The sequence below is a fragment of the Phyllobates terribilis genome, unplaced genomic scaffold (genome assembly GCF_046119375.1).
Source record: "Phyllobates terribilis strain yellow unplaced genomic scaffold, ASM4611937v1 Scaffold_769__1_contigs__length_694716, whole genome shotgun sequence".
Classification (NCBI taxonomy): Eukaryota; Metazoa; Chordata; class Amphibia; order Anura; family Dendrobatidae; genus Phyllobates; species Phyllobates terribilis.
This window is the reverse complement of record NW_027363529.1, coordinates 659,864-671,911: the sequence shown is the minus strand read 5'-3', so window position 1 is coordinate 671,911 and position 12,048 is coordinate 659,864. Positions and strand designations below refer to the sequence as shown.

Here is a 12,048-nt window from a genome sequence, read left to right as displayed (position 1 = left end):
ACTTTTCGGCTTGCTGCTGCTGCAATCCACGCGTTTTAGATCTGCATAACTCCACCTCTTTAAACACAGCACCTTCACCCCCTGCTGTTCCCACCCGCCTCAACACCGTTGGAAGGGAGGAGAACCAATTAAGGCGGGGGGTGGGGTGGAACGAGCAGCTGTCTACCCTTAGCAGGAGGGCTCCTGATTACATACCTCTCCTGCTGCTGCTGCTGCTGGCTGTCCAGCAGCAGACTGAAGGTGGCTGCTGCTGTGCACAGGTATATAAAGGCTCAGAGCCTATTATGACACGCGCAGCCAGCGTTCCATTGCCACATTCCATCTACTGCAGGCAGGATACCTGGCTGGCTGAATGTCGCTGAGAAGCTCACAGAGACCGCCATAAGCAACAGTTTAACAGAATGCCACAGACTAATCAACCAAACTTTTTGGGTTGGGTTCTCTTTTATAGTCTGCAGGCATTAAATGAAAGAAGTCAGTGTTCCAGCAGAAGGAGACAACGTTTCAGAAAAGGCATTGTAGCAAACCAAAAAAGAAATTTTAAGCGCAGCAGTGTAACCAGCGCACATACCTGTTAGCTCGGGTGAGTTTAAAAGGCTGCTGTTGATAACAAGGGCATTTGCTAAATAGATGGTGTGTGTGCAACAATATACTGAAAGGTCAATTATATTGTGCAGCTTTTCTCACCACCTGTAGTTATTTAGGTGAAAGCTCCAAAATGCTTGCCTAATATGTCTGTTTATCCAAAAGGAAGTAGAAAGGGAGAGCTAGAAAGATAGCATTGCATCACATTACATGGCAATGCAATGCACAGTTGCTGAAGTTGAACCAAAATGAGCTTGTAATCTGGCTTCTGCAACTTTGAACATGAAAAATCCAATGAGGAGAAGAAAAGCAGAGCCAAAGAGTCCATCCCAAAATCCGACAAACAAGCAAAATGAACAAAAAACATTAAATTCAATTCTTTCTGATTTTAGAAACTGCATTAAAGAAGGGGTGCACCGGTCCTGGAGATACTGCAATACCAGGTCAATGCGTGGAGTGGACAGAGCAAGCTCTTTTTCCATCTCCCTGTTCTAAAAATCCATTTAATATATGGTCCCCAGATAGGGGACGTATCAGATATTAAACTGATAAGAACAGATTTTTTTTGATTGAAGCTGCATCCAAGGCACTGAAAAATGTGACCGAAGTCACACCAAAACAGCGCACGAGGCGAGGATTCATGTGGACCCTTCCCGGAGGAGAGGGTCCCCAATAAACCATCCCCATCCCTCCGAGCCAGAAGGCCACAGCGAGGGTCAGGGATCTCCGATGCTCTCCCTAGCCGAAGCCGGAGAAGAGCCGTTTTCGTGCTCCCAGCTTCCATCTAGGCTGCCACCCTAGTGGAGCTGGAGCCTGTGTTGGTTTCTCAGCCCAAAGCTGACCGGACCTCCGACCGGGTTTATAAAAATTCCCCTTCCTAGCCCGGAGGCCAGGAATAGGGGGGGTTGCTCAGAAAGTATGATTGGCAAAGGTGCGGCGTGCTACGAAGCCAAGTCTTTCTGGGGTTCCCAGTCCCAGTAAGCTTGGACTCCCACCAGGGCGCCTACTCCTGGGGCACATTGCTCCAAAGCCCTCACACTTACCCAGCCTAGTGACTTTGATCCTGGAGGGCCATGTTTTCCATCAGATAACTCTATGAGCCACCTGGCGTACTAACAAGTGCACCAAACCAGTGTGTAATATGCATCAATTTACTAGGGCAGCCCAAGGACAAAACTGCCTTTTCAAAAGATACTACACTTGATCTTAGCCAAAAGGCCGAGAAGCGATAACCAGAATTGGTTTCAAACTACGGAGCCACCCAAGGATCCTAAAAAGTCCATTTGTGGAGATGAGCTCCTGGACTCCCGTTAAGAAGACATGTTGTCAACCTCTAGATCCCTTACATGCCTGCACTTTTCGGCTTGCTGCTGCTGCAATCCACGCGTTTTAGATCTGCATAACTCCACCTCTTTAAACACAGCACCTTCACCCCCTGCTGTTCCCACCCGCCTCAACACCGTTGGAAGGGAGGAGAACCAATTAAGGCGGGGGGTGGGGTGGAACGAGCAGCTGTCTACCCTTAGCAGGAGGGCTCCTGATTACATACCTCTCCTGCTGCTGCTGCTGCTGGCTGTCCAGCAGCAGACTGAAGGTGGCTGCTGCTGTGCACAGGTATATAAAGGCTCAGAGCCTATTATAACACGCGCAGCCAGCGTTCCATTGCCACATTCCATCTACTGCAGGCAGGATACCTGGCTGGCTGAATGTCGCTGAGAAGCTCACAGAGACCGCCATAAGCAACAGTTTAACAGAATGCCACAGACTAATCAACCAAACTTTTTGGGTTGGGTTCTCTTTTATAGTCTGCAGGCATTAAATGAAAGAAGTCAGTGTTCCAGCAGAAGGAGACAACGTTTCAGAAAAGGCATTGTAGCAAACCAAAAAAGAAATTTTAAGCGCAGCAGTGTAACCAGCGCACATACCTGTTAGCTCGGGTGAGTTTAAAAGGCTGCTGTTGATAACAAGGGCATTTGCTAAATAGATGGTGTGTGTGCAACAATATACTGAAAGGTCAATTATATTGTGCAGCTTATCTCACCACCTGTAGTTATTTAGGTGAAAGCTCCAAAATGCTTGCCTAATATGTCTGTTTATCCAAAAGGAAGTAGAAAGGGAGAGCTAGAAAGATAGCATTGCATCACATTACATGGCAATGCAATGCACAGTTGCTGAAGTTGAACCAAAATGAGCTTGTAATCTGGCTTCTGCAACTTTGAACATGAAAAATCCAATGAGGAGAAGAAAAGCAGAGCCAAAGAGTCCATCCCAAAATCCGACAAACAAGCAAAATGAACAAAAAACATTGAATTCAATTCTTTCTGATTTTAGAAACTGCATTAAAGAAGGGGTGCACCGGTCCTGGAGATACTGCAATACCAGGTCAATGCGTGGAGTGGACAGAGCAAGCTCTTTTTCCATCTCCCTGTTCTAAAAATCCATTTAATATATGGTCCCCAGATAGGGGACGTATCAGATATTAAACTGATAAGAACAGATTTTTTTTTTTTGATTGAATATATCTTTTATTAGCACAAAAAATAAGTTAACAGACAGTGTACAGTGCCGCAGCCCAGTACACACAGAATTCTACATCATATTTACATAGCATGAGGATACGACGCACTAACTAGACACATCACACCCCTATGCTACACAAAACACTCAATCTGAAAGAAAAAGCATGTCAATCAATACAGTACGACGAATCGTGATAAGGGATGGGGATTGGGAAAAAGGGGATGGGGAGGGGAAAATCACAGGCCCGAAGGTTTATTGAAAGACAAGACACATAAGGGGAGAGGGGGAGGAGGGGTTTAGTCCTCATCCTCGTCCTCCGGACCGTCCACGATGGAATAGTCTCTGAGCAGGCTGTGGATCAGCCTGCGGCAGTCCTGGATGGACATCCTCTCCCTCCTCAAGATGAGCCGGTTCCTGGCGACCCAAACGGCATCCTTGAAGCAGTTCATAAGGCGCCAAGCCTCCTGGATGGCTCCGACGGTATGAACCCCAGGGAAGAGTCCGTAAAGCACAGAATGGTGCGATAGGCTCGCCCTGGGGACAGAGTTCCTCAGGTCGTCCTCAAGGGCAGTCAACAGGCGCTGTGCAAATCCGCAGTCCCAAAAAGTGTGCAAAGATGTTTCCTCCACGAAGGGGCACCTTGGGCAGTACCTGGTCTTGCACAGGTTCCGGGCATGCATGAATGACCGGACGGGCAGTCCGCCCTGAATCGCCATCCACGACAAGTCCTTGTGCCCGTTGGTCAGCCTGTCAGACGACACATTTGTCAACACAGTCTCCAGCGTGTCCTGGTGAAGTCCTGTGATGTTCTCCACGTCATCCTTGGATCTGATGAGCTTGTGGATAGTTTTGGGCTTCCACAAGTCGGGCTTGAGTCCCTCCAGTTGATGTTCCCCCACAAATCGAACGACGTCTCCGTAGAACCATGGCGTCGTCCAGTTGTAGGGGAAGGAGCTGTCCCACTTGTCCCAGCCGAGTCGCCTCCAAAAAGGAAGCAGGAAGAAGCGAGACATGGACCTGCCCGCGGAGCCATTCTTGACTTGCAAAGTCCGGCGGACACAATCACACACAAAAGAGGATCGCAGGAGGGTGGGGATATCTGGAACGCCCTTCCCACCCTTGCGAGGCTCCTTGTACATGACGGCCCGCCTGACTCTGTCCATCTTGGATCCCCAGACAAAGTGAAACACTGTCCTGGTAATGGCCCTGCACACAGTGACGTGTGGGGGCCAGGCCTGCGCCGTGTACTGCAAGACGGGCAGGACCTCATTATGCAGGACGAGTGCCTTACCCTCACAAGTGAGGTGTCTGAGGCTCCAGAGTCCGATCCGTTGCTTCACTTTGGCCAAGCGTTCTTGCCAGGACTTGAGGGCCGCTCCTTCCTTCCCGAACCAGACTCCCAGCACCTTGAGGAAATCCGGTTGAATGTTGAAGGGGAAGGGGGCGGAGGAGGCCGGCTGCCAATCCCCGAAGAGCATGGCTTCCGACTTCCTGCAGTTGACTTTGGCCCCTGAAGCCCGGCCGAACCTCTCACACGTCTGGACGAGGGCGTCGACTGAACCACGATCAGCGCAGAAGACGGTGACGTCGTCCATGTAGAGCGAGCACTTGACCTCGTGTCGTCCCGGACCCGGTGCGGTGATCCCTCTGATCTCTCCATTCTGCCGGATAGCCTCTGCGAAGAGTTCTATAACACAAACAAAAAGAAGAGGTGATAGAGGGCAGCCTTGTCTGACCCCAGAGAGGACAGGGAAGGGGTCAGTCTTCCAGCCGTTCACCAACACCGAGCTGTGGATATCAAAATACATCAGACGGACATACGAACAAAACATGTTACCCAAACCTAACCGGTGCAGAGCTCGGCCCATGAACTCGTGGGAAACCCGGTCGAAGGCCTTCTCCTGATCCAAGGAGACCAGGGCCGCGTGTGCGCGGCGGACCTTGATGTACTCGACCGTGTCCCGCACGAGAGCGAGGCTGTCTGCGATGCGACGTCCAGGGATGCCGCAGGTCTGGTCCGGGTGGATGATCCGTCCGATGACCGTCTTAAGTCGTGTCGCCATCGTCTTGGCCAGGATCTTGTAGTCCACGTTGAGCAGAGTGATGGGACGCCAATTTCTCAGGTCGCACCTCTCTCCCTTCCGCTTGTACAGGATCGTGACCATTCCTTCCCTCAAAGATGGAGGCATTCTACCCTCCACCACCATCTCCTCGTACAGATCCAACAGGTCCGGACAGATGAGGTCTCCCAGCGCTACATAGAGCTCCGCTGGAAGACCATCACTGCCCGGGGTCCTGCCGGTCCTAAAGGATTTAGCGGCAGAGAGCAATTCGCCCACCATCAGAGGTTTGTCCAAGGCTGCTGTGCCTGCAGGATCAAGATGGTTAGTGATACCTGACAGGAACTTATCAGCAGCGTCGGGGTCGGTAGTCTTGTGGGAGTAGAGTTCGCTGTAGAAGTCGCTGACGACCCTCATCACGTCCTCCTTCCCACGTCGCATGTTTCCACTCTCGTCTCGCAGCTCGTTCAGGGGCGTGTGACCGGCATGAAGTTTCCTGAAAAAGAATGAGTTACATTTCTCACCCTTCTCCAGATTCTCCACTTTGGAACGGAAGACGATTCGCTTGGACTCCTCCTCAAAGTGCCTTTTCAGGCTCTTCTTGGTCTCCTCCAGCTCCTCCCTCACGTCCCAGCCGCAGTGAAGAAGGTCCTGCAGCGACCGCAGCTCGCGCTGCAGCCCTCTGAAGTCCCTCCTCTTCTCACACGCCTGTTGTCGACCCTTGGCCTGAAAGAAACAGCGAAACTCAAGTTTAACATATTCCCACCAATCAGAGACTGTTTGGAAGCTACCCTTGTAGGACTGCCACATTGCGTAGGCTGCTCTCAGCTCCTCCACGACTTCATCCTGAGCCAGCAGAGCACAATTCAGCTTCCAGGAGCCGGGGCCGGATGGAAAACCGTCGCCGAGGACACCTTGTAAGTGAATGGCTCTGTGGTCGGAGAAGAAGCAAGGGACCATCGAGTGCCTACTCTGTCTGACTGCCCGAGAGATGAACACAAAGTCAATCCTGGAGCGGAGTGAGCCATCGGGTCGGCTCCACGAATAGTTTGTGGAGCCTCTCCCCATGGAGCCCACCACGTCCTGAACAGAGGCCTCGGTTACCATCTCGATGAGCAGCTTGGACGTGATGTCCAACTTGGCAGATGTGCCAGAACTACGACCATCCTCCTCGATGGGGCAGTTGAAATCCCCGGCCATCACTAAGGTCCTGGTGGTGGCAAGCTGAAGCCGCAGGGTCTGGAAAAGCTCCAAACGCTCATTCTTCAGTGGGGACGCATACACGTTGATGAACCTGACAGGTTCTCCCGCCCAGTTGCCATCTACAACAAGAGCCCTGCCGCAGATGAGCTCCTGGACGGACTCAAGCGTGAATGCGCCCCCCCTGATCAGAATTGCGACCCCCGCAGACTTGCAGTCACCCCCACCAGACCAGTAGGATGGACCGTGGGACCACTCCCTGGCCAGATGTTTGAAGGACCTAGAGGAGGGAAGGGAACATTCCTGCAACATATAAACATCACACAACTGGGAAGTAAGGAAGGCATAAATAGTCTGACGTCTGAACTTGTCCTTGATGCTCCTGACATTAATGGAAAATAAGTTAATATTAGCCATCATGTAGGGAAAAAAGAAAAAGTTAGCGCAGGCAATACACCTTAGTTACCACTCCGGTCAGGTGGTCCCTCGTCGGTGTTGACTGCTGGTGACGGGATCACCAGCAGGCCCTCTTCCTCCATCTGGTCAAGCAGCGCGGCCTCGATCTCGGCGACCACCAGTTCCTCCTCTTCTGGCTCGGCCACCAGGGTCTCAACCATGTGCTCCATCTCTTCTGGCTCAGGGAGGGTATCCTCCTTTTCGCCTACGAAATCCAGAATCTTCTTTTTGGAGGATTCAGTAGCAGGGCTGTCCTCCACCTTCCTCTTTCCCCGGGTTGGAACTGGGGAGACAAGAAGGGGAAAATCCTCCTCGGAATAGATAGCGGCGGGTGGAGGAAAGGTTAATTCCACCGCTACCATGGTCTGGGGAGGGAGAGTGGCTGCCGGGGCAGGGGAAAGGACACCTGCTGAGGAGTAGGGGAAGGAGGAAGAGGAAGTGGAATCCTCAGCAGGGGTGGCCGGGGTGGGGGAGGATTGGACGGGGGTGGCAGGGGGAGGGATCGAGAGAGGGGTGACAGAACTCTTACCCTCCTTTGACTTTTTCTTCTGCTTCGGAGCTGCTGGGACCGTCGCTGGGGCTTTGGCCACCGACTCCTTGACCGCTTTGGCCTTGGTCGTCTCAGCCTTGGCCGCTGGGGCCTTGGTCGTCGCGTCCTTGACCTTCACAGGCCTGGTCGTCGGGGCCTTGTCCTCCGGAGCTGGGGTCGTCGCAACCACCGATGCCCAGGATCTCTCACGCTTGGGGCAATCCTTGTACAGATGAGCCGCCAGCCCACACAGGTTGCAGGACGTCTTCTTCGGGCAGTCCTTCGAGCTGTGTCCTGTCACTCGACAAATCCTGCAGGCATCCTCCTTGCAGTCCTTCATCTCGTGGCCGTTCTTGCCGCATCTCCTGCAGTTCCGCGGCATGTCCGGGTAATAGATGAGGCCGTAGGAGTTGCCCAGGGAGAATGTCGGGGGCAGGTGCCGAAGTCCGTCTGAGTACGCCAGGTCCCTGTGAAGTCTAACGGTCACCGACCACTTACCTGTCCAGAAGCCGAGTCCATTCAGGATGTGAGAGGGTTCCTTCACAACCAAACAGAAGCGTCTCAGGAAGGTACAGATGTCTTGGCCTGGGGTGTGCGGGTTGCGCATGGAGACCGTGATCCTCCTTTCGTCCCTCTGGATAGGGCAGCTACCTGTAAAGGCAGAGAAAGAATTATCCGGTCCTTTTGCGCTTACCATTTCCCAGAACCTCCTGCAGGTGTTCACAGTGGCGAAGGTGACGAAGAAGATCCCTGTCAAGAAGGTCTGGATGCTGAGGGTGTCCGACCTGGAGAAGCCTCGATCCAGCAGCATCTTCTGGCAGAACACGTCCGAGGACATATCCGGCACCCTCCCATCCACTTCCTTCAGCTTCAGGGCCACCGTCTGCCGCATCCATGGCTCCAGGGCTGGAGCTTCGTGGCGGCGCTTCTGGGGTCCCTTCTGCTGGCCAGTCGTGGAGGCAGAGTCCTTGGGGTCAGAATAGGCTCCTGGCTGGGCCCTCCTGGCTGTCCCCTGCTCCAGGCTCTTCTTTTCGGTCTTCCTCGCAGCGCTTGCCATGGCTTTCCTCCTGCAGTTACTTCTTGGAGCTGGATCTGGAACTCTTCCCGGAATGGGTGGAGCTATGCAGATTCTTCTCCCGTCGTGTTCTGGACAAATTCCCCGAAAGGTCTTTGTCTCGATGATTTTCTTCCTCGAAGATTCCACAGGACAGCCCGATTCTTCTCCGAGTCTTCGTCTTCTTCTGGATTCTTTAGAGCTTCTTCCTCCCACCGATATCCGCCTTCCTTCTCCGATGTCAGCTGGGCTCCGAAGCTCTTCTCCTTCCGAGTTCGATCGCTCTCGTCAAGTGTAGATCGTAGCTCTTGTGTTCTTAAAAGAACAGATTTTTTTGATTGAAGCTGCATCCAAGGCACTGAAAAATGTGACCGAAGTCACACCAAAACAGCGCACGAGGCGAGGATTCATGTGGACCCTTCCCGGAGGAGAGGGTCCCCAATAAACCATCCCCATCCCTCCGAGCCAGAAGGCCACAGCGAGGATCAGGGATCTCCGATGCTCTCCCTAGCCGAAGCCGGAGAAGAGCCGTTTTCGTGCTCCCAGCTTCCATCTAGGCTGCCACCCTAGTGGAGCTGGAGCCTGTGTTGGTTTCTCAGCCCAAAGCTGACCGGACCTCCGACCGGGTTTATAAAAATTCCCCTTCCTAGCCCGGAGGCCAGGAATAGGGGGGGTTGCTCAGAAAGTATGATTGGCAAAGGTGCGGCGTGCTACGAAGCCAAGTCTTTCTGGGGTCCCCAGTCCCAGTAAGCTTGGACTCCCACCAGGGCGCCTACTCCTGGGGCACATTGCTCCAAAGCCCTCACACTTACCCAGCCTAGTGACTTCGATCCTGGAGGGCCATGTTTTCCATCAGATAACTCTATGAGCCACCTGGCGTACTAACAAGTGCACCAAACCAGTGTGTAATATGCATCAATTTACTAGGGCAGCCCAAGGACAAAACTGCCTTTTCAAAAGATACTAGACTTGATCTTAGCCAAAAGGCCGAGAAGCGATACTACACTTGATCTTAGCCAAAAGGCCGAGAAGCGATAACCAGAATTGGTTTCAAACTACGGAGCCACCCAAGGATCCTAAAAAGTCCATTTGTGGAGATGAACTCCTGGACTCCCGTTAAGAAGACATGTTGTCAACCTCTAGATCCCTTACATGCCTGCACTTTTCGGCTTGCTGCTGCTGCAATCCACGCGTTTTAGATCTGCATAACTCCACCTCTTTAAACACAGCACCTTCACCCCCTGCTGTTCCCACCCGCCTCAACACCGTTGGAAGGGAGGAGAACCAATTAAGGCGGGGGGTGGGGTGGAACGAGCAGCTGTCTACCCTTAGCAGGAGGGCTCCTGATTACATACCTCTCCTGCTGCTGCTGCTGCTGGCTGTCCAGCAGCAGACTGAAGGTGGCTGCTGCTGTGCACAGGTATATAAAGGCTCAGAGCCTATTATGACACGCGCAGCCAGCGTTCCATTGCCACATTCCATCTACTGCAGGCAGGATACCTGGCTGGCTGAATGTCGCTGAGAAGCTCACAGAGACCGCCATAAGCAACAGTTTAACAGAATGCCACAGACTAATCAACCAAACTTTTTGGGTTGGGTTCTCTTTTATAGTCTGCAGGCATTAAATGAAAGAAGTCAGTGTTCCAGCAGAAGGAGACAACGTTTCAGAAAAGGCATTGTAGCAAACCAAAAAAGAAATTTTAAGCGCAGCAGTGTAACCAGCGCACATACCTGTTAGCTCGGGTGAGTTTAAAAGGCTGCTGTTGATAACAAGGGCATTTGCTAAATAGATGGTGTGTGTGCAACAATATACTGAAAGGTCAATTATATTGTACAGCTTATCTCACCACCTGTAGTTATTTAGGTGAAAGCTCCAAAATGCTTGCCTAATATGTCTGTTTATCCAAAAGGAAGTAGAAAGGGAGAGCTAGAAAGATAGCATTGCATCACATTACATGGCAATGCAATGCACAGTTGCTGAAGTTGAACCAAAATGAGCTTGTAATCTGGCTTCTGCAACTTTGAACATGAAAAATCCAATGAGGAGAAGAAAAGCAGAGCCAAAGAGTCCATCCCAAAATCCGACAAACAAGCAAAATGAACAAAAAACATTGAATTCAATTCTTTCTGATTTTAGAAACTGCATTAAAGAAGGGGTGCACCGGTCCTGGAGATACTGCAATACCAGGTCAATGCGTGGAGTGGACAGAGCAAGCTCTTTTTCCATCTCCCTGTTCTAAAAATCCATTTAATATATGGTCCCCAGATAGGGGACGTATCAGATATTAAACTGATAAGAACAGATACTACACTTGATCTTAGCCAAAAGGCCGAGAAGCGATAACCAGAATTGGTTTCAAACTACGGAGCCACCCAAGGATCCTAAAAAGTCCATTTGTGGAGATGAGCTCCTGGACTCCCGTTAAGAAGACATGTTGTCAACCTCTAGATCCCTTACATGCCTGCACTTTTCGGCTTGCTGCTGCTGCAATCCACGCGTTTTAGATCTGCATAACTCCACCTCTTTAAACACAGCACCTTCACCCCCTGCTGTTCCCACCCGCCTCAACACTGTTGGAAGGGAGGAGAACCAATTAAGGCGGGGGGTGGGGTGGAACGAGCAGCTGTCTACCCTTAGCAGGAGGGCTCCTGATTACATACCTCTCCTGCTGCTGCTGCTGCTGGCTGTCCAGCAGCAGACTGAAGGTGGCTGCTGCTGTGCACAGGTATATAAAGGCTCATAGCCTATTATGACACGCGCAGCCAGCGTTCCATTGCCACATTCCATCTACTGCAGGCAGGATACCTGGCTGGCTGAATGTCGCTGAGAAGCTCACAGAGACCGCCATAAGCAACAGTTTAACAGAATGCCACAGACTAATCAACCAAACTTTTTGGGTTGGGTTCTCTTTTATAGTCTGCAGGCATTAAATGAAAGAAGTCAGTGTTCCAGCAGAAGGAGACAACGTTTCAGAAAAGGCATTGTAGCAAACCAAAAAAGAAATTTTAAGCGCAGCAGTGTAACCAGCGCACATACCTGTTAGCTCGGGTGAGTTTAAAAGGCTGCTGTTGATAACAAGGGCATTTGCTAAATAGATGGTGTGTGTGCAACAATATACTGAAAGGTCAATTATATTGTGCAGCTTATCTCACCACCTGTAGTTATTTAGGTGAAAGCTCCAAAATGCTTGCCTAATATGTCTGTTTATCCAAAAGGAAGTAGAAAGGGAGAGCTAGAAAGATAGCATTGCATCACATTACATGGCAATGCAATGCACAGTTGCTGAAGTTGAACCAAAATGAGCTTGTAATCTGGCTTCTGCAACTTTGAACATGAAAAATCCAATGAGGAGAAGAAAAGCAGAGCCAAAGAGTCCATCCCAAAATCCGACAAACAAGCAAAATGAACAAAAAACATTGAATTCAATTCTTTCTGATTTTAGAAACTGCATTAAAGAAGGGGTGCACCGGTCCTGGAGATACTGCAATACCAGGTCAATGCGTGGAGTGGACAGAGCAAGCTCTTTTTCCATCTCCCTGTTCTAAAAATCCATTTAATATATGGTCCCCAGATAGGGGACGTATCAGATATTAAACTGATAAGAACAGATTTTTTTTTTTTTTTTTTTTTTTTTTAAAACCAT

The 12,048-nt window shown here is 50.9% G+C and overlaps 4 non-coding genes and 2 pseudogenes across 4 annotated transcripts; all 6 read right to left on the bottom strand.

The window, feature by feature from the left end:
* Window positions 1-991: 991 nt before the first annotated feature.
* Window positions 992-1,175, bottom strand: LOC141239476 (U2 spliceosomal RNA). The gene has a single exon (XR_012304872.1). It is a non-coding gene; the product is annotated as a U2 spliceosomal RNA (small nuclear RNA).
* Window positions 1,176-1,699: 524 nt separating this feature from the next.
* On the bottom strand, window positions 1,700-1,815 carry LOC141239517 (U2 spliceosomal RNA; annotated as a pseudogene).
* A 1,115-nt stretch (window positions 1,816-2,930) lies between these two features.
* LOC141239482 (U2 spliceosomal RNA) lies at window positions 2,931-3,129 on the bottom strand. Its single transcript, XR_012304878.1, has one exon. It is a non-coding gene; the product is annotated as a U2 spliceosomal RNA (small nuclear RNA).
* Window positions 3,130-9,287: 6,158 nt separating this feature from the next.
* Window positions 9,288-9,440, bottom strand: LOC141239513 (U2 spliceosomal RNA; annotated as a pseudogene).
* A 1,115-nt stretch (window positions 9,441-10,555) lies between these two features.
* Window positions 10,556-10,746, bottom strand: LOC141239427 (U2 spliceosomal RNA). The gene has a single exon (XR_012304826.1). It is a non-coding gene; the product is annotated as a U2 spliceosomal RNA (small nuclear RNA).
* A 1,115-nt stretch (window positions 10,747-11,861) lies between these two features.
* LOC141239495 (U2 spliceosomal RNA) lies at window positions 11,862-12,048 on the bottom strand. The gene has a single exon (XR_012304885.1). It is a non-coding gene; the product is annotated as a U2 spliceosomal RNA (small nuclear RNA).